The sequence below is a fragment of the Bos taurus genome, chromosome 2 (assembly GCF_002263795.3).
Source record: "Bos taurus isolate L1 Dominette 01449 registration number 42190680 breed Hereford chromosome 2, ARS-UCD2.0, whole genome shotgun sequence".
NCBI classification, from domain to species: Eukaryota; Metazoa; Chordata; class Mammalia; order Artiodactyla; family Bovidae; genus Bos; species Bos taurus.
The window spans coordinates 63,031,852-63,055,909 of record NC_037329.1 but is presented as its reverse complement, the minus strand read 5'-3'; the positions used below and the strand labels follow the sequence as shown (position 1 = coordinate 63,055,909).

Below are 24,058 nucleotides of genomic sequence, written 5' to 3'. Positions count from 1 at the left end.
TAAAAATAGTACAGAGAGTTTTATGAACCCACCTCCCTCAGCAATGTCATTTTATATGCCAGGACATTGACTGCTGTTCAGTTGCTCAGTGGTGTGAGACTCTTTGCGACCCCTTGGACTGCAGCACGCCAGGCTTCCCTGTCCAACACCAACTCCTGGAGTGTGCTCAAACTCATGTCCATCACGTAAGTGATACCATCCAACCATCTCATTCTCTGTCGTCCCCTTTTCCTCCTGCCTTCAATCTTTCCCAGCATCAGGGTCTTTTCCAGTGAGTCAGCTCTTCTTAGCAGGTGGCCAAAGTATTGGGGCTTCAGCTTCAGCATCACTCCTTCCAATGAATTTTCAGGACTGATTTCCTTTAGGACTGACTGGTTGGATCTCCTTGCTGTCCAAGGGACTCTCAAGAGTCTTTTCCAACACCACAGTTCAAAAGCATCAGTTCTTCAGCACTCTTCTTTATGGTCCAACTCTCACATTCACACATGACTACTGGAAAAACCATAGCTTTGACTGTACCCACCTTTGTCGGCAAAGTAGCGTCTCTGCTTTTTAATATGCTGTCTAGGTTTGTCATAGCATTTCTTCCAAGGAGTAAGTGTCTTTTAATTTCATGGCTGCAGTCACCATCTGCAGTGATTTTGGAGCCCAAGAAAATGAAGTCTGTCACTTTTCCCATAGTTTCCCTATCTATTTGCCATAAAGTAATGGGACCAGATGCCATGATCTTGGTTTTTTGAATGTTGAATTTTAAGCCAGCTTTTTCACTCTCCTCTTTCACATTCATCAAGAGGCTCTTTAGTTCTTCTTTGCTTTCTGCCATAAGGGTGGTGTCATATGCATATCTGAGGTTATTGACATTTCTTCCAGCAATCTTGATTTCAGTTTGTACTTCATCCAGCCCAGAATTTCGCATGATATACTGTGCATATAAGTTAAATAAGCAGGGTATCATTACACAGCCTTGATGTACTCCTTTCCTGATTTGGAACCAATCTATTGTTTCCTGACTGATTCTAACTGTTGCTTGTTGACCTGCATACAGATTTTTCAGGAGGCAGTTAAGGTGGTCTGATATTCCCATCTCTTTAAGAATTTTCTAGTTTGTTGTGATACACACAATCAAAGACTTTGGTATAGTCAATGAAGCAGAAGTAGATGTTTTTCTGGAATTCTTTTGCTTTTTCTATGATCCAGTGGATGTTGGCAATTTGATCTCTGGTTTCTCTGCCTTTTCTAAATCCAGCTTGAACATCTGGAAGTTCTCAGTTCATGTACTGTTAAAGCCTAGCTTGGAGAATTTTGAGTATTAGTTTGTTAGACACAAGTAATGTTTTTTATTGCCCATTTCTCTTGCTAGGTTAGAATGTCAGACTTCTTATTATGTGGACTCATGGGTTATTTCCCAACTTTATTGGGACACTTTTTGTTTTTTTAACATTTATTTAAATTTGGCTGCATCTGGTCTTAGTTGTGGCGCACTGGCTTAGGTGCTCTGTGACATGTGAAATCTTAGTTCGCTGACCAGGGTTTGAACACATGTACCCTGCATTGCAAGGTAGATTCTTAACCACTGGACCGCCAGGAAAGTCCTGTGACACATTTTGATTCAAGATCAGTGTGGACAGTCTTACATCTGTGTACACTGATGGTCATGGCAGTGGTCTTTGCTGTATGTGAATGTAAGATTTTGATAGCTGTCACTTGTTTATCCTTGCAAAGTGGATTATTCCCCCAAAGAATAAGTCTGAGCACTGCAATTCTATCTGGTGACCTGAGGTCAGAACTTTCTTATGTAAAAAGAACTGCCACAACAGGTTTTATGCTAGAAGAACAGTGCAGACAGTTATTCTTCCTGAATCTGAGATACAGTTCGCTTAGAATGATGTCCATGTGCATTGTTTCCCAGACACGTGTAAATCTTGCTTTGTTTTATCTTGTTTAGATGGTAAAACATAAGGGCATAGGGATTGTTTTGTTGTTGTTGTTTGGTCTTGTTTTGGTCATAATTCTAAACTACAGCTGCTTGGAGGGAATGACTCTAGGCTGTGAATCTGAAAGTGGAGTTTTGCTCTGAGTGACGGAGTCCTACTGAATTACTATGGCTTATAATGAATTCAGGGGGATGGGTTTCAGGCTTTTAGGTGCTGACCTAGGACATTCTTTGAAGCCGTCATCTTTTCCAACACCAGGCATTGGGCTTGGTGACTGAGCTCTGCTCCCTTCTCCATCAAAACTGATGGGCGAACTAGAAAAATCCTTTGTGTCAGTCATGGTGACATTTTGCTGACACTTGCCTCCACTTTCTGCATCTCAGACAGATTAGCTTGCATGTTTTGAAAAAAGGAACTGAGGGGCAGTAAGGAAACCACTGTCTGATTCAGAATAAAACCTGGTTAGCGGAGGCTGCTGGTATGTTCTAAAATAAGGCAGTAGTGGAAAGATTTCTCACCTCAGTCACAGTGGCTGCTGGGGAGCCTTATAGGAGTCCTGAGACTTATTCAGTAACACTCACCTCTCATTAAGGACAAGCACTGTTGCAAATTAAAATCCTGCAGATTAGACATTTTATAGACAAGGATGCTGTATCTCCATTTCTATAACTTCCCATAGGGAGAGGTGTATGTGCGCATGCTTAGTTACTTCAGTCTTGTCTGACTCTCTGCGACCCCATGGACTGTAGCCCACCAGGCTCCTCTGTCCATGGGATTCTCCAGGCAAGAATACTGAAGTGGGTTGCCATGCCCTCCTTCAAGGGCTCTTCCCAACCCAGGGATCAAACCCATGTTTCTTATGTCTCCAGCATTAGCGGACGGGTTCTTTACCACTATTGCCACCTGGGAAGCCCCAAAGGAAAAGGGCTCAGGGCCAGTTCTGAAATTTGAATCTGGATCTTGCAGCCACACCTGATTGCCTTTGCATCCGTGCAAGACACTCCGAGTTCAGCTCCGACCCTCATGAGTAGTTCCTGGGCAGGCGTCTGAGAGAAGACCGCAGAGTCTGACTTCTTTCACGGCTGAGAGGCTGCCTTTCGAGTGGAGAATTCGAAATGCGCTAGATGCCATGTCCCTTGATGATGGGTAATAACCTCATTAGGCAGGAAGGAGACTTAGTGGTCCGAGGAGAAAAGGAAGCAGCCAGCTGCAAGTTACTCATCTGGTTCTTTTCTTCGTGTTTCTCACGCTGTCAGTGAAGTGGTGAAGCAGTCATCAGGGGCTGAGATGGAAGCTTCTGTGAATGGTCAAGACCTTGGGTTCTGAAGAGAAATTCCCAGAGCAGTGATGCCTGGATTCTCCTGGGACAACACTGGCAGGCATCTTTATTGACCACGGAGATGCAAAGACTTGCCCCAACAAATGTCAAGTACTTAATTTGCAGGACTTGAATCCCTTCCTTCAAGGAGTTTGAATCTTAACAGGGCTACATGAAGCTACATGAAGCTACAATGTATATATGTATCAAGAATTCCAGATGATAGAGGTGCCTTCCCAAGGGACAGCCATGTGGCTTTGTCCTTCATTCAGGGCAATCAACCATCCTGGTTTGCCTGGGTCCTTATAGCAGGATGGGCTTCCCTGATGGCTTAAATGGTAAAGAATCTGCCTGCCATGCAGGAGATGTGGGTTCAGTGATGAACCCCATGGACAGAAGAGCCTGGCGGGCTACAGTCCCTGGGGTCACAAAAAGTCAGACATGACTGAGCAACTAACAATTTATACGAGGGCAGAGTTGGTCACCACACCTTCAACAGTCTTTGTGGTCCTCGGCAGGTCACTTGCACTTTTTGGGTCCTGGGGTCTGCATCTCTCTTTCTAGATGGCTTTTAAATGCCCTTCCAGTTCTTAGGGGTGGCAGTTATGTGTCACTGGTTCACAAGCTTGTGTTGGGTAGAGCATGTGACCTAGAAGCTAGAGCTCTGAAGCCAGAGAGACTGATGATCAGAAATTAGTATTTGGTTGAGAACAACAGTGGCTACTGTTTAGAAGGTTAAGAATGGTTAGGCGATTAGGATAAAGTAACATACCTGTGATGAGGTGGCCTGAGCAGGTGAACAAGACTAAATTCCTTTGAACTTGGGCCCATCTGAACTTAAGTTAGTGCAGACATTGATACATACAGAGATCTGTCCTAAGACTTTGGTTTTCTGGTTGTCTGGAAAGACTGAAAGATGTAGCCAACCCAGACTGTCTTTCTTCCCTCAAGTGGTCCCATGTCGGGATCTGCATAGTGGTTGCCACCTCTAGATGGGTCTCTGGTTCATCATGACTGCTGTTTTCCCTTATCCATCACTTTCTCCCCTCAAACACATTCCCCGCCCCCGCCTCCCCCCCTCCCCCCGCCCCCGCCACCCATTTTTCTCTCTACTCCGTTGAATTATGTCTGGTCCAGTACTCTTGCCTGGAAAATCCCATGGGCAGAGGAGCCTGGTAGGCTGCAGTCCATGGGGTCGCTAAGAGTCGGACACGACTGAGTGACTTCACTTTCACTTTTTCACTTTCATACATTGGAGAAGGAAATGGCAACCCACTCCAGTGTTCTTGCCTGGAGAATCCCAGGGATGGGGGAGCCTGGTGGGCCTCTGTCCATGGGGTCACACAGAGTCAGACACGACTGAAGTGACTTAGCAGCAGCAGCAGCAGCAGCAGCAGCAGCAAGGTGCACACTTTAGCCCAAGAGTGCTTAGAATTTGGGTACATGCTTAAAATTATACTGGCTTTACTCGGGCCAATTGAATCATCTTGGGGAAGGGTTGGGCTGACATTTGTATTTAAAGTCTCCCCAGGTGGTTCTGAAGCACTGTAAGGGTTGGAGCCAGTGCCTTAGCATGATCCTGGGGTAGGTTTCAGCGAGGAGAAGCACCGTGAGGCAGAGAAAATGGGGAAACAGTTTACCTTGTTCTGTTGGTTGGGGCCGTCACAATGTGAACACAGTGGGAGCTGAAAGTGTTAGTTGCTCAGTCATGTCCCACTCTTTGCGATCTCATGGACTGTAGCCCGCCAGGCTCCTCTGTCCATGGAATTCTCCAAGCAAGAATACTGGAGTGGGTAGCCATTCCCTTCTCCCAGGGATCTTCCTGAGCCAGCAATGGAACCTGGGTCCTCCTGCATGCAGATGGATTCTTTACTGTCTGAGCCACAAACTGAGCTCACTGGGAAAAACTCAGGGAACTTTTTCTCAAAGTAAATACCCCAAGGGTGTATTCATGGCACATTTTGATAAGGCATTAATAAACTCCCCCCAGATCTTGCCGCACTGCTGCAGGCATTTAAATCATTTATAATAATGACCATAGTGTTTTGCAGAGAATGATTATCAAAGTATTTTTTGATGGGCTTATAAATCTAGTGGTCCTGAGAGGCAAGTGACATGAATTTAGTGTATTCCAGGCAAGGGATAAAATGGAGGTGACGCAGTTAAAATGAACTTTGGTGGTTTCTGTTTTGCACAGTGGCCTCATTTGTGTATAGTCCCCTCACTGTAAATCAGTTTCTGCCATCTGATGCCTACTTGCCCATCCCCTTCCTGCCAGGATTGCATTCTAGGTTATGAGAGTGGTCATCCTGAATGATCAAAACATTTGAGTATTTGGTCAATAAACATATGTTCTTATTTGAATCTTAAAATATAGGGGACTTAGGTATCACCTATCTGCTGCTTCCTTTCAAGGGCAGACAAAACCAAGGTGTTGAGATGTTAAATAACTCATTTAAAACTCTGTCCCTAGTCTTAGAAGTCTGTGCCTCATGGCCCCCTTCCTCTGGTTTAGAGCTGTTCTCCCTGAACCCTTGAGATTGCAGAGAAAGTGGGTATCTCTCTTGCTGTGTACCCTTCCTCAAGCTTGCGGCTTGCAGTCAGTAGCTTCCAGAACTTTTATTCATCCTTTATCCCCAGGTGACTCGTCTGGAGCCTGGCATTAGTTGGAGCTTAACAAATGAGGGAAAATGAAAGGAAGAGACCCAATTTATGTCAGGGGGGGTCTCTGAAACTCTTGAGGGGCTTCTCTTCATCCCCTGTGTCTTTGGGACACCCTGATGTCATGCCTTGGACAGAGCCCAGAGTTAGCATGTTCTGCACAGCTCTGTGTGTGTGTTGGGGGCGTGGTGACACTTGTCTCTAAGGGCAGGGACCATTTCTTGAACCTTTGGTGTCTTCTCTACAACACACAGAACCATGAAGGGCACACAGTGAGCTCCTTCATGCATGTTTGACTGATGGGGGTCTCTGTGGTCTAGTCAGTTTCTCTGGTTTTGTTCTATGGAAAATACTAAAAAGATGCTGCCTTAATATCACTTTGATGAAATCACACGGGAAAGAGAGTAAGATTGTGATCTTGTTCTAAATGGGTAACATGAGAGTTATCTTCCATTCTCCCCAGGATAGCCTCTGCAGTGTAAGGTAGGTGTCTGTTTTCATCCCTTTTCTATATCTGGCTGCCAAAGCTCTCATATTGTAATTATTTTGCTGATGGCATCAATTTTGGTTGCGCTTCCACATACCTTTGAAATTAAGTCTCCACCATGAGGTGGCTCAGTAGTAAAGAATCCACCTGTCAATGCTGGAGATGCAGGTTCAATTCCTGAGTCAATAAGATCCTCTGGAGAAGGAAATGGCAATCTACGTCAGTATTCTTGCCTGAGAAATGCCATGGACAGATGGGACTGGTTGGCTACAGTCCACGGGGTCACAGAGTCAGGCACAGCTGAGCACACACGTATGAGGTTCCACACTCAGCCCATTCTGGGTTCTCTTCCCTGTCACGGGAGCCAAGACTTCTCATAATAGAGACGCTTTGCTGGCTGCGGGTGGGAATAGGAGTGGGTGTTTACAGGATCACCTGGAAAGTGATTTTCTTTTTTAATCCCTAGATAGAAGCCCAACTCAGGATGACTAAATTGGGGGAAGAGGATGATGGAGGTCTTTGCTCAGGGCTATATCTTTTGAAAAATTTCTCGATGATTATTATATATTTCCCCAGCTCCTCATTTGAAGAGCTGACTTAGGGTTTCCTTCAAATCAGGGGAAAAGCCTGACACTCAGTGGAAAACAACTGTTATGTATTAAGTACTTATTGTTTTGGCTTCCCTCGTGGCTCATATGGTAAAGAATCCTCCTGCAATGTGGGAGCCCTGGGTTGGGAAGATCCCCCGGAGGAGGGCATGGCAACCCACTCTAATATTCTTGCCTGGAAAATCCCCATGGACAGAGGAGCCTGACAGGCTATAGTCCATGGGGTCTCAAAGAGTGGGACACGACTGAACGACTAAGCACAGCTTATTGTTTTATGTGCCCAAGCAAGTGATTTAATCCCTTTGTTTTTTCACAGACTCACTCCATTAATTCATCAGTGGGATACCTTCAAGGTGTCAGGCTCTCTGATAGGTGCTGAGGCATCCAAGAGCCATAGTTAAGAAGCAAGATGGCTGGAGTCTGTAATAGCTCTGCCACTTTTGGCTGTGTGGCCTCAAACAGATTGCTTATGGTCTTTCATACCTCAGTTTCCCCTGCTCTAAGTGGGGATAGTCATCGTCCCTACCTGATCAGCTGAGAGGATGTACGATAGGTGATAACTGACAGCTCTCACTGCAGTGAGGAGGACAGTCCCACCTTCAGAGAGTGGATACCTGCGTGGAAGCCAGGATCAAGTGAGGAAGCACCATGGTCAGCGTACATGACATTTGACCCCATCGGTGCTTTTCCCATCTCACCGTATGGTCTTCCCTCTCTGTACACTCCACCCCCCATCCATACCTCATTTATCTGTAAGTGAGGAGCTCAGCTGTATGAATTTTTCCAGAAGTATCCCAGAATTCTGTATCACAGCTTGTTAAAGAGTGAGGCAGTATCATTATCATGAAAATCAGTTTTGGTCAGAATCACAGGATGATGCTCCTAGGCCCTCCTGAGAAGCTGCTGGCCCTTATACCAAAAGGCCCTAAGTTATGGTCCTTTTCTGCAATTACTTTCTGTGCTGTCATCTCCATTCGTGGCCTCCTTATTTTTATCTCTCACTACTAGAGTAGAACCAAAGGTTACCAGGAGAAACTAAATGACCAAATGTGTTACATCAGTGTGCTTGATTTTATGCAAACAACTTGGTAATCAGTCTGAGTTCTTGAGACTGTTATATCCTTCTGACCTATCCTCTGTCTCCCTTTTCTACTTTTAAGGCTCCTGTGATTACAGCGAGCCCACCAGGATAATCCAGAATCATCTTCCTATTTTAAGGTTATCTGATTAGCAACCTTCAGTCAGTTCAGTCACTCAGTCATGTCCAACTCTTTGTGCCCCCATGGACTGCAGCATGCCAGCCTTCCCTGTCCAACACCAACTCCTGGAGCTTGTTCAAACTCATATCCATCGAGTCGGTGATACCATCCAACCATCTCATCCTCTGTCGTCCCCTTCTCTTCCTGCCTTCAGTCTTTCCCAGCATCAGGGTCTTTTCTAATGAGTCAGTTCTTTGCATCAGGTGGCCTAAGTATTGGAGCTTCAGCTTCAGCATCAGTCCTTCCAATGAATATTCAGGACTGATTTCCTTTAGGATTGACTGGGTTGATCTCCCTGCAGTCCAAGGGACTCTCAAGAGTCTTCTCCAACACCACAGTTCTAAAGCATCAGTTCTTTGGCACTCAGCTATCTTTATAGTCTAACTCTCACATCCATACATGACTACTGGAAAAACCATAGCTTTGACAATATGGACCTTTGTTGGCAAAGTAATGTCTTTGCTTTTTAATATGCTATCTAGGTTGGTCATAGCTTTCCTTCCAAGGAGCAAACGTCTTTTAGTTTCATGGCTGCAGTCACCATCTGCATTGATTTTGGAGTCCAAGAAAATAAAGTCTGTTACTGTTTCCATTGTTTCCCCATCTGTTTGCCATGAAGTGATGAGACCAGATGCCATGATCTTCGTTTTCTGAATGTTGAGCTTTAAGCCAACTTTTTCACTCTCCTCTTTCACTTTCATCAAGAGGCTGTTTAGTTGTTCTTCACTTTCTGCCATAAGGGTGGTGTCATCTGCATATCGAGGTTATTGATATTTCTCCTGGCAGTCTTCATTCCAGCTTGTGCTTCCTCCAGCCCAGCATTTCACATGATGTACTCTGCATGTAAGTTAAATAAGCAGGGTGACAATAAAGAGCCTTGGTGTACTTCTTTCCCAATTTGGAACCAGTCTGTTGTTCCATGTCTGGTTCTAACTATTGCTTCTTGACCTGCATGCAGATTTCTTAGGAGGCAGGTCAGGTGGTCTGGTATTCCCATCTCTTGCAGAATTTTCCACAGTTTATTGTGATCCACACAGTTAAAGGCTTTGGCATAGTCAATGAAGCAGAAGTAGATGTTTTGCTCGATCTGGAACTCTCTTGATTTTTTGATGATCCTACAGATGACAGCAGTTGACAACCTTAATTCCAATACTGTAGTCCCCCTTTTCATGTAGCATACTAGGTTCTGAGGCTAGAATGTGGACACATTTGGAGAACTACTATTCTGTGTGCTACAGCTGTCTTGTTCCTTTTTGTTTAATTACTTATATGTTTCAAAAAAGATTAAAATGTGTAATACCTTTAAAATGAAGAGGAAAAAAATGGAGCAGGGAGAAAATTAGAGGAAATGAAGAGTCAGGGATGAGGTTTAAACACAAAATCGACACCAATTTGTTTCCTAGAAGTGGGCCATGATTTTGGCTTTGAGCTTTTCCTAGGAACTTGAAAGGTGAAGCAGTATCAGTTACATTTTAACGTGTCATTGAGTAAAATCCAACTGATTGTTCAGATGCCCAGATGATACTGAGAGAACTTCCCAGGTAGCACTAATGGTAAAGAACTCACCACAAAGAAGACACAGGAGACATGGGCTCGATTCCTGGGTTGGGAAGATCCCCTGGAGTAGGAAATGGCAAGCCTTTCCAGTATTCTGGCCTGGAAAATTTGATGGGCAGAGAAGCCTAGAGTGCGACAGTCCATGGGGCCGCTAAGAATCAGACAGGACTGAGCACAGCAACAACATCATACTAAGATGAAAGAACTTTCTTCTCTGGGTCCTTCAGAAAACAGAAAAGAATAATGAGGAAAACCTTTGCCATGTTTATGGTAAACACAGAGATAGGTTTTATCCGGCCATTTCCTTTTTACTGCTTTCTATTTAGGTTAAATATACATTCCTTTGAAGATTTCTTCCAAGAAATGTTGTCTAGGGTCAGCGCAAATCCAGGGATTGGAAATGTCTAGAGCAGCAGTTGCCATGTGATGGATGGTTCTTATGCCCTGGGGGCTCTTGGGGTTGCCCTAGGCTTTCATCCTGAATAGTGGTGATGTCCTTTTTAATGTTTCTATTTTTGAAAGTCATTAAATATAATATATATTTACAAACATAATCTCCAATTCCTGTTTAAGATGGAATGGTTTGAAAGTCTACCAGCATTTATGAAGAGCTTATATTGTGGTCAGTAGTTCTAAACCAGAAACCCAGGAAGTTTCTGGAAGTGATATGTTATAAAAATATTTATTTATATCCCTAATAGGCTGTTGGTTACAGACACAATAAGGAACACTGAGGTCAAAAGTAAAAATTTGATCATTTTACTGACAATTCTGCCAGTTTTCCTCCAGATTATCTTCCTTCTAGCCAAAAGTTGGATTCATCTGATCAGGATTCTTTTGGCATATCTTACAGTATTTTTTTTTTTCAATCGATATTTAGAAAGAGAAAATATTATGACTGTGATAGTCATTTTGTCTTTTAATTTATTAGAATTAAAGATTCATACACCTGCAATGTGTTATTTGTGGAGAAATGCTTCCAAGTAGCTGGTGGAAACCACCTGTCTTACCCTGATATTTAGAAACAAAACAAGGAAAACTTGAAAAATAAACTTATGGGGAGTTGGAGATGCCAATTAATTATACCCTTCTTTCCTTCTGGGTTCTAAAGTAGAGGGAATAGTAGAAGCCAGATGAAGATTACAGTACCAGCTTTATTAGAGTAAGCTGGGTTGGAAGATGGATCTTGGGTGTTAAGACTTCTGACCCATCCTAGATGGAAATCTACACAGCTGCCTGGGTGTTGGCCAAGAAGCCATGGGCAGACTCTGCTGGGTAGAGAAGCTCCATCTCTTTAACTCCTGGAGGCAGGGAAAGGGGGACTGCACCTCCACCCCAAGGCAGGAAACCCATCCGTCCAGCCCATCCTCTCCACTGAGATGCTGTCCTTCCTGCCCCAGAAGGCCTGTGAGCACTGATAGAGTGGTTTTAGAACCCTCTGTGGTTCTTACTGGGAAGTGGAACACACATTCTGCGTGAAAATGTGTCCAGAGGAAGTAAAGGGTCCTCCTTTTATAAACCATTTGATTTGTTGTTAAATTCACATATAAGAAATTGGGCTGTTTCCTGTCTGGTTTTGTTTCTGGGACTGATAATTAGATTGCTTTCTGGTTTTGAATAGACATTGGGTCCCCACCCCAAATGTGTACTAATATGACTGTAATTGTGAAATTGATTTTATTGACTAATCATATATTTTTCTCATATAATGAGCCAATTGTGTGTAACAGCCTAAAGAGGCAAAAGGTAATTTGTCATTAATCATTTTGCACATGAACAAAGATGGTATCAAAATGAATGAATTTCATAAACTAATATCTTGTTTCAAAAATGAAATAGGCATTAAGAAATATTTAGAAAGTTGCTAAGGTACGTGTGCTTGTGCGTATGTGTGTAAGAGAATGAAAGATGATTAAAGAGCTCATTTGTTACAAAAGGTTAGGCTAAGTCAATCTAGAACAGTGGATGGATGAAGTCATCCTTCAAATAGAGTTTCTTTCAGAGAGAATTTTAGTCATCCTTCAAAAATAATTCCTTTCAGCAAAACATTGAAAGGCTTAGAGTGGCCATAAAGTCAGTTATGTGCCCTGGAAAATACCAGAATTAGAAGCTTTTCTAGAAACTTGAATATTGGTTCACATCATCTTAGGCAAAATTAAGCATCCTCTGATAAGGATGGTTACTTGAGTTGAAGACTGTTTCACTTTGAAGTCATCTGGGACAGTAGTCAGAATTGTTAAGCAAGTTTTCTAAACTGAGCGCTTCAGCGATTATAACACAAAAACCCAGTAACCCCCTTTCCCCTGATGATATCTAACTTTGAGCAGCACAGAGTATATGTTGGGTTGCTGCATAGAATGATTCGCAGTGTAGAGTTACTTGCTGTATCAGAGTTAATGTTGAAAGACATGGATCCAAACCATGTCTTGGATTTTAGCAAAATGAATCAAAATCCTGCAGATGCCATTCTCATTGACTGGATGCATCTTACAGTAACTAAGTCTATAAGATAACTGGTTTTCTTGAAATGCCTCCAGTATATTCAAAAGTAATTTGTTGTTGTTTAGTCACTAAGTTGTGTTTAACTCTTTTGTGACCCTATGGACTGTACCCGCCAGGCTCCTCTGTCCATGGGATTTCCCAGGCAAGAATACTGGAGTGGGTTTCCATTTCGTTCTCCAGGGGATCTTCCCGACCCAGGGATTGAACCTGCATCTCCTGCATTGGCGGGTGGATTCTTTACAACTGAGCCACCAGGGAAACCCCATTCAAAAGTAATACCAAATCATTCATTTCTTTGCACATTAAAAAAGAAGAATTATGCTGTTTTCTCCACCATACCCCACTGGAAATTAGTGTCTTAGAGGCTCTCATTCTTAGTATCCTGGATGAGATAAAAAGCTACACATCTCAAACTTTAATGTGCAAATGCCTATACATCTCGTTTTAAATGCCAGTTCCAATTCAGTTGCTCTGGGATTGGGCTTGAGATTTCCAACAATCTAGCAGCTCATCTCAGTGCTGCCGGTCCACAAGTCAGACAAGGTTATAGAGGTGCTGGTTACTAGACACATTGGTAGACATTGAGGTCATTATTTTAGCCTCAGATAATCTCTCATCTTGGGAGCCAAATGCCAAGGAGAGATTAATAAAAGCCCTAACTGTCCAACATTCTATTTCAACATGTCCTTCCACAGCACAGAGGTCTAACAGGGCTCTGTAGTCATCTAGCCCTTCCTGAAAGGCTGCCTCCTTGGGCAGGGTGCCTTGGGCATTGACCCGAGAAGATCAGCATGTGATTCCTGAAGGAGAAAACCAGAGGGCCTTGCATATATATTGTCCAGTAAACAGCACACCTGCATTTGTACAGAGAAGAGGGTTTATCTTTGTAAATACTGGGTAGGCTGTGTTTTGGATCCCACTAGATAGGATCCATAGACTTGCTAGAAAGGATATCTTTCCAAAGATGTAATGGTTATCACATCTGCCTGTATATTAAATAAAAATACCCTTGCTTGGGAACACCTCAGACCAAGTGAATCAGAATCTTTAGGTATGAGACCTGGGCATCTTTTTTTTTTTTTTCTCTTAAGGAGCCCAGGTGATTACTGGGCTTCCCAGGTGGCTCAATGGTAAAGAATCTGCCTGCCCATGCAGAAGACACAGGAGATGTGTGTTTGATCCCTGGGTCAGGAAGATCCCCTGGAGGAGGAAATGGTAACCCACCCCAGTATTCTTGCTGGGAAATTCCATGGATAGAGGAGCCTGGCAAGCTACTGTCCATGGAGTTGCAAAGAGTCAGACATTTCTGAGTGACTAAACACACATGCCGGGATTCTTAAATGCATCAGGGTTGAAAGGTCTGGATTTAGGCAGTTCTTAACTTGGAGGGCTTCCCTGATGGCTCAGACGGTAAAGTGTCTGCCTGCAACACGGGAGACCTGGGTTTGATTCCTGGGTCGGGAAGATCCCCTGGAAAAGGCAGTGGCAACCTACTCCAGTACTCTTGCCTGGAAAATCCCATGGACGGAGGAGCCTGATAGGCTACAGTCCATGGGGTCGCAAAGAATCGGACACGACTGAGTGACTTCACTTTCACTTAACTTGGAGGGCAGGAAACTCTCCTCATTTAACTTGAGATAATTCATCATTTGTGTAATCCTGTAACTTGTGACCAGATATTTGTAGTTATTGGGACAGCTGACCTTGGTTTATATATTAAGGGACAAGTAAGCTTATAATCTAGTGTTGGGTGGTTAAGTTCTTCTTTAAGAAAATTTAGCTTTGGGGCATTTAAGACCCAGGATCTGCCAGAATTCAGGACTTTGTGCTTCATAGGGATTTGCTATAACCCCATTTTAGAAGTGATGGGGAATTCACTAAACTGTTTGTGTTTGATAAGCCTCCGACTGGCACCTCCAGTGGTGTGTGCATGTTTGCGTGTGCGTGCACTCATCTTCTCACTCACCAGCTAGTCTTTTTTTTTTTTTTTTAAGAAAAAGAGCTTTTAACTTGCTGATCTTTATCAGATCCAGTGCTCAGAGAGCTGTGCTGTTTCTGCAGACAGTGCAGATAGAACACTTGTGGTCCAGCACTCAGCCTGTGCTCCACCCAGGTGGAGGAGTAGGGTTCTGGGCTGATCGGGTTCTGGGAGCACTTGTTGAATAATGAGCTTTATCTTGAGGCATTGTCCTACTTTCTGGAAGTAATTTTGATGATCTTTGTGACCCTGGTTTTCCAGGGTTCTCTAGGGCCTGTTGTCATTTGTAGATGTTTTCTACATATAGAGAGCTGCCAGAAATCTGATCCTCAGGGGGGAAAAGTACATTTCATACTTTTAAAATTCCTTTGTGGCTTTATTGTCCTTTGGCTCTGAGTGGAAGCGAATATTTGAGTGTTTCATCCAATGTTGGGGGATCAACAGATTTACACACTGTGTGATCTTCTCACAGACCATTCCTCTTTTCTTCCTAGAGAGTCATTATCGACCTGTCATAATGTGTGTTCATGGTTTCCTGGGCTGGAAGCCGGATGACAATCCTTTTCTATTTAAGACTGTCTGATGTAGCATCAGAGATTGTCTTCTCAAAGCTTCTTCCCTGTGCCTTGATTTGTAGACTCGGATCTCTGTGGAGTGGAGCCTGCATGCCATGTACTAATTAATAAATGGGGGCATAGCCAGCCCAGGCATGAGCTCCTTGGCAGTTACCAGGATAGCACTGGGACTGAAGGATGTGGACAAAAATGAGACTCATCTGTCAGTCAGCTTGGGACAGCATCAGGAATCAGCTGCTACCCCTGCTCTGCCCTGTCCGTCTGTGGCCTCTAGTCTTAGCTCAGGGCTCTGAGCCTGCGCATCTTCAGGGCTGGTGACTGACTCCTGAGTTTTCTTGGTTTGCTTCTTCTTGCTCTTCAGTCTAGTCCTATAGCCTCACCTTCCCTGAGCCTCATCCAGTGGGGTGGGTGATGTCCTGCTGGTACGCTAAGGCAGTGGTTATCAACCTGGGTGCTTTTATCCTTTAGGGAACATTTGACATTGTCAGGAGGCACTTTTGATTGTCACAGTTGGGGGTGGCAGGTTCTATCTAAAGGTGTCTAGTAGCTAGAGGACGGGGTGCTGTCAAATTCCTATAATGCACAGGACAGCCCCTTATGACAAAGAATGATCTGGCCTCAAATGTAAGTTGTGCCAAGGATGGAGACCCCTTGGATTAAATGCGTTTGTTTCATTTTTCAGGGACCCATGCTTTTTGTTATGGCTTAGTAGACATTTTCCGAATTCTTGGACTTACTGTGGTTTCATTTTTTGTTGTTGTTGATGATGGGAAATTCTGTCAACTGTGAATAACCTGTGAGCCTGGTAAATGAAACTTACAGAACAAAGATATTATCTGATCCAGAAGTGACAGCTTCCTCTGCACTCCTTTGTCATCTTTCCTTTTTGTCCACTTGCCCGTAATGTGCAAGCCTTCTGCCCAAGAGGGGAGTCAGAATACAGTCATCACGTACCTTTCCAAGTGTTTTCCTTGCCCCTCTGCTCCCCCTGGTGGAGATGGCCACATACACCAGAGGATAGCTGGCGGTGGAGATGGGGAAGGGATGGAATAGAGAGGGTGGGAAGGAGGGCCTGTTCTGGATACAGAGTCATTAGCTTTATTACAGTATTTGAAAACTTATTTATTAATTCCAGTTATGGAGCTCTGAACTACACTTAGTCAACAGTGTAACTGCAAGGCAGATCTTGCTTCAAGTGGGCATGGCCGGCCGTTTCCCTTCTGTCTGTCCACATGGAGAATGCAAGTGCCGCCTGATAAATGCAAACCAGGCACAGGGCTGTCTTGGTTTGATCACTTCAGATGTAAAAGGCATGGGTCATATAAAACCTAAACATCAGAACCACCCCCCGCCCCCGTAGCAAAGGTGTGTTGTTTTAGCCGGTGTCTTTGGTTAGTGACTCAAAATAAGACTTGTTTAGCCGGTTCTAAAGAGAACAGTCTGTTTTCACTTCAAATGTGTTTTTCCTGTTTATAAAGGACTAGAACATGTCAGAGGATCCAGTCAAGAAGGTGGACGAAGAGGGCCCTGTCTGTACATGTTCATCAGTGCCTCCAACACTGTTGGTTCCTGGGCTCCTTTGCTCCACGAATTGGGAGGCGAGCTCATGGTTAGCACAGCTGTCAAGGACTCACACCTCAGACTGGGGGCAGCTGGTGAGTGGGCCCTGGGACAGGCTTCAGGTTGGTGGCACTGAACCATGCAGGCAGTGAGTATCCACCTTTGGGGCATCTTCCTAGGAATTTGGACTTAGTTGGGAGGAAAAAATTGTTTTGGTTGTCCTTCCCTCCTGCTCAGCTTCTCCTTTTAACAACAGAAGATACCACATTTAGAGCAAGACTCCCACCCCAGGCCATCTGCCTGCCTTGCACCAGTAATTCCATGAATGTATGTTTTTCTTTTCACCTGCTGATTCTGCCAGCTCCTTGAGCTTGGTACGGTGTCACAGTAGACTCACAGGTCCTTACTGTCACTGGACTGTGGTTTCTGGTTGGTGTTTCATTTGGTAAGTTTCTTCCCCTTTGAGTTTTCTGCAGGCAGCTGGGAGATACAGCTTGGTGTGGAGCAGATCAAATGGGATCAGGAAGCTTGAGTTATGGTTTGATTCTGACTCTCATTGGAAAGCAGAATGTTTTCTGGACCTCAGTGTCCTTCTCTGTGAATGAAGAGTTTGTACTTGGTTATTATTTTCCTAAGCCAGATCTCAGATGTAGTATCCCAGTCTGCATACAGCTATTTTATATGCTTTAATTTATCCTACTTCCTTTTAAAGTAGATGACTAGGCCAGTGAGCTACTCTGGAGAGGCAGAATTAGTGAGATGGTGTGCACTCGTATCTAGTTAGCACACAGTTGATTTCTGTGCTGAATTTTGGCTGTAGAATAGTGGAAGTCCAGATTCACCCTGATAGCAAATGGTAATGGCTACTATTTTTTAACACCGGGCACTCTTAAGTTGCTGTTAATGTAAATTCCTACAGAGGCTGGAAAGAGAAGTGGTGGGGAATTGTTTCAGAGTTGAGTCATTAGCATTCTCTAAAGACTGCTATTATTACTTGTAATGAAGAATGATCAGCCAAAATGTTTCTGAAACATACAATTTATTATGGACCCTCATCTGGCATTTAATCTGGGTCTCCTAGTATTTGGTATCATGCAATCTTACATGAGTAGATATGTGGACCTGAATTTTATAAAACAAATAAGCAAATAAGACCACTGCCAAGCATTAATTTTCCTACCAAATTAGCATAAGAATTCAAAGTTTAAACTCCACATACAGAGGTATGTGGAAGTTTTGTTGAGAATCTATAGTATAAAACTTTTCCTAACCAAATTTTTTAAAGAAAAAAATGTTACACTAAGGTAGACAATTCAAATGAGAACATTTATAGAACCTCAGAAACGTCTCTGGGGACCCTAAGGTCCTTTGGAACACAATTTGAAGACCAGTAACCCCTATTCATCTAGTTTACCAGTGTGTTCTGTGGTTCCACAACTTTCCCTATTTTACTTATGCAGAACCTGAGACAGACTTGTCTACAGTCCCACAGTGCTAATGGGTGGGGCCAGCTGTGGATTTCCAGACCGTAGATGCAGGAGTTCTTTCAGTTCCCCTTCATCACCCTTCTGATGTCCTGGGATCATCTTGGATACCCAGTGATGGAACCAACAGCCTCTACCTAAGTTCCCCCCAAACTTGTTTCCCCTCCCATCCCTTGTCTTGGACAGCTTTTTGGTGCCAAAGTCACTGCCCCTTCTAGAATTATTTCCTGAAACTTTTGTCCCTTTTTTTCTTTTTGTGCCCATCTACCACCGCATCCCCTTTAGTTTAACCCCCATCTAGTCAAGGGCACAATAATCGTTCACTGCTATGTGACAGATCTAAAAACTTCTAACAGGTGAGGTTAGCTTACATTCTCAGAGTGTCCAGCTTCTTTGTGGTTCACCCCAGGCGGTGGTCCCAGGGGTCACTACTCATTTGTGTTTTTGTCATCCCTGTCATCCCATTCTTCCATCTGACAAACACATAATGACCATCCCCAATGTGCAAGGCAGTCCCATTCCTAGCACTTCCTGTCTCTAGGGAGGTTACAGAACCTGTATGGGAAATGAAAGAAAAGATTATCCAACAGAGAAGTAGTTAAGAAGCTCTTTAGAAGGAGCACATACTTCTAGGGGATGCTCCAAGGAGGATGGGCCCTCCTCAGTCCAGGGATCCAGGGAAGGTTTTAGACAGGATATGGGGTTCATTTGTGAGAAAGTGATGGGGTTTCCAAGGCAACATGGATGACTACAGTGGACTCAGGATTTGTGTGTGTGGTTTTTTTTAATAGTTTAATGTATTTTAATAGCAAACTTAAAAACATGTACTTGGCACGTAGGACAACTCAGAGAAGTATAGTGAATGAATGGAATCTACTGTAGAATAAAAATGCTACAAATACCATTTAGTTGCAGTCAGTAAGAAATTTACCTGTTTTTAAAAAAATCCAAATGCTGGCATTGTCCAGAAAATTTTAACAGGTTTATTTATATTGTTATCAACTTGAACTGCTGAAACTTGTTCACTGAAGCATTTTGACTTGCATTAATGCTTTACAGCCCCACATTTATATTAAAAATTCACGGAAATAAAAGTGGAAAAATTGCCAATACTGATTCCCCACCCCCACCTCATTTTCCACTTGCAGTTATATACTTAGTTATCTTTTGACCCTCATGGGGGGGAAATAGTTTAACATTCAGAACTACAGTAATAGGAAGACGAGAATTTTTCTTAAATGTTTTTCACCATAGTGGATTCTTTTTTTGTTTGTTTGTTTGTTTTTCACCATAGTGGATTCTTAAGCAGGATCTCCAGGGATGTGGTGTGCTAGCTGGATATTTTTTGGCATGATGGTTACACATTTGGCATAGATACAATCCAGGTTGATGTGTTTTAAAAGGCAGCAGGTCTTGCTTGCCTCCTGCAAAGCACCAGTCGCTGCAGTCTGGAAGCACAGAACTGTTTTGCAGTCCTGAGCAGTTTCCGGCACCAGACGCAGGAATGAAAGTTTGCGAATCAGTTTCACCAGGCCTGTAACAGTGAGGTTTCTCTACCCTTCTAATAGAGGGCACACTCTTGTGAGTGGCTTGCGTAGCCAGTTGCTTCTTTGATGCTTTACCGTGGGTGGATTTCCTGGCAGTCTGTGTAGAGACCTCTTTACTTACCTTCTTCTGCCGCTGGAGCTTGGTGGGCTAGAGGGTGCACTGGCTTTGGAGAGCCGGAGAGTGATGGTGGCATGGCAGCAGCCTCTGAGAACACAAATAGGATTTCTTGAATATTACTGCAGAGGGGGAGGAAAGAGGGAGGCCGTGATGGCTGCCATCCAAAGACAGGTGGGAAAATCGGGTGACCCGTGATAGGACAGCAGAGCTGTGGGAATGACTAAGTTCAGGCGGTGCTATCCATGTATATGTGGTACCTACGGGCTGTGTCGGGACTGTCTTGTGGGCCTGAGGAAAAGGTCTCCGTGGCTGGGGCTGGTATTGCTCCTGAAGGGATAGACATTTCTGTCTTCATCCATCCTCCAAAGACACGGGTCCTGATGTGACAAATGGTCTCCCACTAATGTCAGCCTTTGAAGGAGCTTCCTTACTGCTTCTTCAGTCTGGTTCTGTCCAGAACAGGGCTGATTTTGAGAGTTTCTTCAAGTGTGTTGAGAAATTGGCATCTGGCAGGCAAAGCAGGCCTCGCCTTGAAGAGTGAGTGATCCATAGCTGAGAAGGGTTAGCAGTGTCTGGTAAACGGGTGGCAGGTTTCCTTGCGTAACTTCCTTCTGTTGCAGAGCCTGTGGTCAGCCCTTAGTAAGGGTCCAGCCCTTATCTCGGCTGTGGAAGTAGGGGAAGGGGTGGGTCCTGACTGGGGCCACAGTGCACCTATTAGGCTCCTCTGCCTGTCTTCAATTCAGCTCTCCCTCCTACCCCACCTTTGGAGGTGGGCTTGCTTGCTTTTTGTTTTTTGGGAAAGTTTTATTAAGATATGTTTAACATATCATACAATTTTCCCATTTAAGTATACAATTCAGCGTTTTTCGTATATCCACAGAATTGTGCATCCATCACCACAGTCCATTTTAGAACATTTTCACTACCCCTCAGAATAAACCCTGCAAGACTTAGTTGTCCCCTCCTAATTCCTGCCCCCGCCCCCCGAACCCTAAGCAACTACTGTGTACATTCTACTTCTAGGATTTGCCTATTCTACTAGACAGTTCGTATAAATGGAATCACATAATATGTGGCATTTTGTGACTGCCTTTTTTCACTTAGGATTTCCGGGGATCATCCATGTTGTAGCATGTATCAGTGCTTCATCTCTTTTTATTGCTGAATAGAACAGATTTGCCCCATTTTGGTCATCCGTTTGTCACTTGGTGACCATTTGGGTTTCATTCTTTGTCTATTTTGAATAACGTTGCTGTGAAAGTTCGCGTTTAAGTTTTTGTGTGGACGTACGCTTTCATTTCTCTCAGGAGAATCCCTAGGAGTGGAGTTAGCTGGGTCATCTGATAACTCTGCTTAGTCATTTGAGTAAGTGCCAGACAGTCTTCCACATCGGTTGTACCATTGTACAGTCCTGCCCACAGGATATAAGGGTTCTCCTATTCCTACATCCTCACCAACATTTGTTCTTATTTGTCTTGTTTGATTATAGCCATCCTGACAGAGGGGAATTGATATTTCATTGTGCCTCTTATTTGCATTTCCTTAAAGGCTAGTCATTTTGAGTATCTTTTCACATACTTTTGTTTTTTAAATTAAGATGTATTTCCTTGTCAAATGTGATCTTTGATCACATTTCAAAAGGGAAACCATATTTCAGCATGTTGATGAGTGGATGGGAAGGGAGGAAGTGATCACTGTTCTTTTAGGAAGTGATTTTACCACGTCTGGGTTTTTAGACGGTCTTTTTGCCCCTGGCATGTATCACCTGGGTGGGTCCTGACTGTCCCCAAAGCCAAGGCAGAGAAGCACCACCTACTATTGGGTCCTTGCTCAGTTCCTGGGCCTGCTCTTTCCTTTGCTTAAACTTTGCAGCCTTGAGCGGCTTCTTCGGGGGTTCATTAGGGAAAGCAAAGCAGGGCTTCTTGTATGAAAGCTGACAGGTAATTCCTATCTGCTTTGGGGGCTCTCCTAAAATAGCAAAAGAAAATTACCCTAGGCTGTCTTTCTTGGTAAGCATCTTGTTTGCTTGCTCTGGGAAAATCCGTTCAGCCCTGGGGTGACATCAGCTAACTGGCATGGCTTATTGAAAAGGAAGTGCAGCCACTTCCTGGAGGGCGGGGGGGGGCGGGTGGAGAGGGTGGCTTCTGAAGCCTCAGGCCTGAGGATGGGAGTCCTGTCTTATCCCTGTTCAGTCCCCGGAGCCTGATGGCTGCACGTGCTCAGTGCATCCTTGTAGCGGTGAATGCAGGTGCCTCTCAGCTGGCCCACGTGAGAAGGGGCTGAGTGAAGTGCCACCGAGCCTGGGTAACCAGCTCATCCAATCTGTAGGGATTTTATTGGTTCCCTGGCAGCATTGTTCTCTGAGAACACAAGTGGGGAGTCTCTTAAAGGTGTCATGGATCCCATACAGAAACTGGTTAATAGTCCAGGTAGACAGTGTTTTACAAACTTCAGACTAGGAGGGAGCATCATGCCCTGGAGGGAGGGGAGGAGTCTGAAGCGAAAGGAGCTGGTTGGGGGTGAGGAGGGGGAGACAGGCTTGGTTTGGATGATCCGTGTGATGTGGGGCAGGGTCAGCCAAGTCTGGGGAGCAGCTTGAGGGAAGACAGGGAGACCCTGGGGGTTAAGGGGCTAGTAGACTGGCGGATGTGGAGGGTATGGTGGACCAGAGAAACTTACGGGATGAGAAAAGGGAGATACCGCCACACGGACTGGCAGCACCATGGTGAGGCATTGTGAGGGCATCTGCCTGTGTTCAGGGCTCTTAAATTTGAGCGGGCATCAGAATTGCCTATTGAAGTACAGGTTGCTGGTTGCTATTGCTATTGAAGCATAGGTCCACCCGTCCTACCACTTTCTGGCTGCCTCCAGTTGCTGCTTCAGTAGGTCTGAAGTGGGCCCTGAGAATTTGGTTTTCTCACTGATGCTCCTGCCGCTGCTGAGTTGGGGACCACACTCTGGGAACCACTGGCTTAGAATTCAGCAGTTGGTAAACTTTTTCTGTTAAGGGCCAAGAGTGAATGTTCTAGGCTTTTGAACTACGTAGGATTTCAGGTACATATTCTTCATTGCTTTTCACAACCCTTTAAGCCTGTTCAGACCATTCTTGGCCATAAACAGATGGGCAGGGAAGAGGAATGATCTAGGGAAGGCAGGGCCTGCTTTGGTGCCTCCCGGGCTGGATGTCTGTAAATTCTCTCTTCTCTGCCATGTAGGTGATCTCCATGTTGTTTTTTTGTCTGTAAAACAGACATAACATTAATAGTTCTTACCGTATAGGACTGTTTTAAGAATTCAATGAGCTAAGGCATAAAAAGCATCTATCACAGTGCCTGGGACATCACTAGAATTTATTTATCATTTACTATCAGTATCAGTAGAGGTGTTACCAGCTACTGATGATGGTTGACAGGCGAGGAAAAGAGAGAGGAAAACCAGCACAGATCTGGTTCATTATAGACCCTGAAAGCTAACTGCTCCAGGGTCCCCTATCATTTCTTCTTATGCTGCTCAGGAAGAGGAATCCTTTGACTCACAACATAGGCACACTCAGAATACATCCTGGGTCAGTCCCTCGAAGGAGGGGATGCTCAGCTTCTGCTTTCACACGCCTAAAGAATCGTGCCATTTGTGGGCTGGCTGGTTGGTGAGCCCAGGACTCTGAGAAGGGGGCCCATCTGTGCCACTGCAATGCATTTGTAACCCAGGCTTCAGCCTCATTTGTTGGGAAGGCTTGATTCAGGACCACAGTGCAGCCTGTGCTGATACCAGATAGCTTCTGCTGCATTGGTATTGAGAGGATGCCTTGTAACCTCTCATTTTGCCCCATGGTGTGATTAAAAATGAGAACCACAAAAAAGCAGGCTGTCGTGTGCCCCACATTTCCAGTGCTGAAGTGTGCAAGTGAGAAGTATGGTGCAGCTTTCACTTGTATAGCTGGCATGAAAAGATAGTCGGGTACCCCTTGCACAGCCTCTCTGTACTGCTGTCTGGGGAGAGGCCACCTGGTGGCCCTGAGAACTTCAGCTCGGCTCTAGACACTGCTACTGAAAGCTGACCATGCTCAAATAATACCGGTTGTGGGGGGTTGCAGGGGGCTCTCTCTTTTCCTTGTCTGATTACCCCCTAGGGGGCATCCACTTTCTGGCTCACCTCTCCAGCTGCGGGCTCTAATCCTTGCCAGAGCACAGAATCTTGACTTGGTAAGTTCAAGTTTCACAGGCACAGAAGTGCCTGCTGGTGATACGACTTCACCCTCCTCTTGGGTTTTTGCTGACATTCAGTGAAATATCCTTCTCTCTCCTCCCCACCTTGCAAAACAAACTTCCTGTTTTGAACTTGGTCCAGACTGGAACAGCCCTGCTACTACACCTGTGAACACGCGCAGACACACATTCCTCCCCTCCGTATTTGTACAGCTTTCTGTCGACCAGCCAGATTTCCCCTCTCGGCTTACAGATCCTAAATCAT

At 44.5% G+C, this 24,058-nt stretch overlaps 1 protein-coding gene across 10 annotated transcripts in view; it reads left to right on the top strand.

Moving 5' to 3' along the window:
- MGAT5 (alpha-1,6-mannosylglycoprotein 6-beta-N-acetylglucosaminyltransferase) overlaps positions 1 to 24,058 on the top strand; it is a 398,270-nt gene that overhangs the window by 125,510 nt on the left and 248,702 nt on the right. For 3 of the 10 annotated variants that reach the window (XM_059875751.1, XM_059875749.1, XM_059875754.1), the window contains one exon: positions 63 to 185. The exons of the other annotated variants lie outside the window; for them this stretch is intronic. The gene's annotated coding sequence lies outside the window, so the exon portion shown is untranslated. The remainder of the gene's footprint in view (positions 1 to 62; positions 186 to 24,058) is intronic. 10 annotated transcript variants of the gene reach the window in all.